Source organism: Perca flavescens, chromosome 2 (genome assembly GCF_004354835.1).
Source record: "Perca flavescens isolate YP-PL-M2 chromosome 2, PFLA_1.0, whole genome shotgun sequence".
NCBI lineage: Eukaryota > Metazoa > Chordata > Actinopteri > Perciformes > Percidae > Perca > Perca flavescens.
Window position 1 is genome coordinate 35,009,048 of NC_041332.1, and position 3,739 is coordinate 35,012,786.

Here is a 3,739-nt window from a genome sequence, read left to right on the forward strand (position 1 = left end):
CCCCTTTTGGGACAATGTGTAAGACCTATAAATCCCTGTGCATTTCTTAAATTGGAATTACAATGATCCTAACCAAGAGCCAAATAAGACGATAAGACAAAGTCAAATACATTCGTATAATGAGTCAAGCATCAAGGCACGCAGAGACTAAGTTTCCCTAGCAACAGACAAAAATCCGGAGCCGGTCCACGTATCTCTACACTGTCAGACCTTGTGAGCCCCGTTCTATCCTTTCCCTAAACTCTTATACTTTCTTTCTTGGGCCCCCTCTTCTTCTTCTGCACCGGGACTGCTATCTTCACACAACACCCGCCAGGGTGGGGGCCACTGTATTATGTCTGGTCTTCATTTGCTCTCACTCAAAGCGGTACATTCTGTTCCTGTTTTATTTGTTATTACTCAATGTACTTTGCTCGAGGCCACTGTGACCCTAACTAGCTTAGATTTACCACTTAGGCTAAACCATCTGTGCGTCAGAGTTTCTTTTATTCGGGGAACCACCTCCTCTATGATAACCAATAAACTTCTACATTATTATTATATTTATCTGCAACTAGTAAGAACATTATTCTTTACATAATTGTTTATTTAGCAATATTCTTGCCTTCATTGTTAAAATATTTATTTTCCTTCTATATATTTCCTTCTACTGTATATATTTTTTGTTCTTTTGAATTGAAAGTAAAGTATTCATTTATTTTGATTTTCAAAAAAATTTCCCAATGCAAATCACCCTGTATCTGTCTTTTTCTGATGGATCCGTCACATTTGCCTGCCTCACAGATTCTGATTTCCACGGGGGAGTTCACCCGAAGCGACCTTTTAAATGGGATCAGGCCTCCTGGCGAGGATGACTCCTCCCTTTCACCTTCCTCAGTCTTCCTCCAGCTTCCTCTTTTACATCCTGTTGTCGTGCGTCAGCCATCCATATTTCATTGAGGATCCAGCGAGGGGTAAGTGGCAGTAGGTTAAGGCTAGCCGCATTAATAAATCAAAGCGGATCGGAAGTGGCGTGGGGGGATTTGGTGCTGTTATCTCAGCAGTCTTGTGTGCTGCAGTCATGGTTCTTTTTCTTTTTTGCTTGAACTGAAACTTTACACAACCATCCATGCATGCTTGTTTTATGTCCCTTGAACACCTAAACCTAGCTAAAACAAATTTCAAAATGACTTAATCAAGTAGGAAATAAGCACCCATTCATGTAAAACACACTGACTACAGAGAGATCCGGTGAAGCTGGAATCACCTGGGAGAAACTCATCAGAAACACCAGAGAGCCCTGAGAACCACAGGAAAGAGCACCCGTCTGTGGTGTGGTTATAACCCAGCAGGGTTTCAGATCAAACACACACTTCAAAAGGCTTCCGCATCTCAAAGATAGGCCTGAATTGCCAGAATTGTCCAGACTTGTTTGGGATAACAACAAGCTCACACTAGTACAGATACTAATATCTCAAAGAACTGTGTAATTCTCAGTCGGAGAGTTTGCTTGTAGATTATTAAATGAGGGAGGCAGCACTGCCCCTTTCAGCAGTATGACTAGTATTAATGAGGGGAAAAAAACACAATCAGATTGACTCAATGGTATGGAGATGTAGAGTTCAATCAAACCAATAAATATTTGCTCTGACAAGGATTGAATAAGAACGGCGGCAGGCAGACCATCTGGCGGCACACAGATTTAACCAAATTTTAAATTTAAATGAAACATTCTTGTTACCAGCTGTGCAGTAGTTGAGATCAAACCAAAGGCCAAATTCGAGGATGGGTGTGGTCGAAGCAAGGGTGCTGGAAGTAGAGGGGTAGAAAGTACCAGGGTTTGGCTAGGGTTAGTCTGATCAGGGTTCAACCCTCCTTTTGGAAATTCAAACCAGTTCAGTGGGTAGAGCAGGCGCACATATTCTGAGAGGTTTATGCCTTGACGCAGAGTTTCAAGGTTCGAATCCGACCTGTGACGATTTCCTGCATGTCTTCCCCCTCTTTCTCTCCTTTCTCACCTAGCTATCCTGTCAAATAAATGCTGAAAAAAAATATGAAATTCTAACCAAGCCAGTCTACATGGGTATATCCCTGGTCATGACAATTCAGAGATCACCTGGGTCAACCCGGGAGCAATGCATAGCAATTACCTCAAGTGCTAGAAATGGGCGGGGCTTTACACGTCATATTCAGTGAACAGCGAACATCACACCAGTCCATCTGTATACCAGCAGAACTAAAGTTTTGTAGCTACTTGATCTGTCATTGTACAGTAGGGAGAGATAAATAAAACTTACTTTATGATTGTTTCGTAGTGATTACGTTCTGTAATCACTACGAAATAAATAAATAACCATCAAACACTTCTCAGATGATTTTATGCAGAATGATTTCTCCTCCTTTGCATATTTATTGCAGCAGCTGGACAAGGAAGTAGGTTACTCTAGTATTGATTTTTGACTATTTTAAGATGAGGGGAGAACATTTCTCTTTGTTTGATAAAAAGTAAAGATGGGCTTTGTTCTTGGCTTTACGACTCATTTTTAAAAAGACAGAGAGAAAAAAAGAGAGAGATTCGTGCTCCCCAGCAGCCGCACTGAACTGCAGTCTGCAGACGGGTGTGTCGTGCCAGAGGGAGGGAGTAAGAATGGCGGTGCAGAGAGAATTCAACAAAACATTTTTGGCAGTTTTGCCTTTAAAACTCCGCTACTGCTCTACATAAGGCAGACTAGCAGCCACCCACTGCCAGCGGACTGTTCAGAAATGAATTGCGCCGCTCCGCTCTACTGTTGTTGAAGCTGCCTATGAACATCCTATTTTTATACAGTCTATGGTGACAACTCAGCTTAAAATATTGATGTTGTTGTTTTTTCAAAGTCTGCGGGAACCTGTGACGACTGCCCCAGTGTCATTTCCAACCAATCACATAATTTGTCCCGCCCCAGCTGTTAGCGACCCAGGTCGTGTGCAATTCACATTGAAATTGACCCTAGTCATACCTTCATCAAACCCACCGGGCGACCTGGGTCCCAAAGCCGAGTAGATCGAGGAGGGTTAACACATTCAAACACACAGTCGACCTGGGTATAACCCTGATTGAGCCATCGGTGTAACAGGGGTATAAGGAGCCTTGGATTCAAGATAGTCACAAAACTTTACAGGTGTGTGGTTGAGATCACAATGAAGGCTTAGTTCGAAGATGGGTGTGGTAAGGGTTCAGGATAGGGGGGATCTGAATGTAGGGGGGTGGGAAGTAGGGAAGGTATTCCATCTTTTCCATTTTCATTGTATTCTCCTTTAATTGAGTTTATTTTCCTCTTAATTGTGTTTTTAAATTATGTTGTAATTTAATTTCTATATTTTGTGTGTAACACACATTACTGAAGGGCCATAGTCGGAACACCTTGTTAAGGGGTCCTGGGGCAAAAAAATTAATTTTGGCCCCTGCAGACCCCCTGTAACCTTGTTTGTACATTCTTTATGAAAACAACAAAAACAACTGTCAAGAGGTGAACATCTGGCTTTTGGGGCCCCTAGGAGTCTGGGGCCCTGGAGCAGTAAATTACAAATCATCTTGTGGATTCTGAACAAATTCTGAAGTCTTCAGTTCAGTAGTACGTTCAGTAGTGTTGCTGGTTTTGTGTATAGCTACAACCTAACTTACCTGTGGCCAAGGTAGTGGTTTTACAACTAGCTTACAACTATTTTGTTTTGAAAGGGAAACAGTATTAAAGTTGTTTGTATGTGTATTCATTCGATT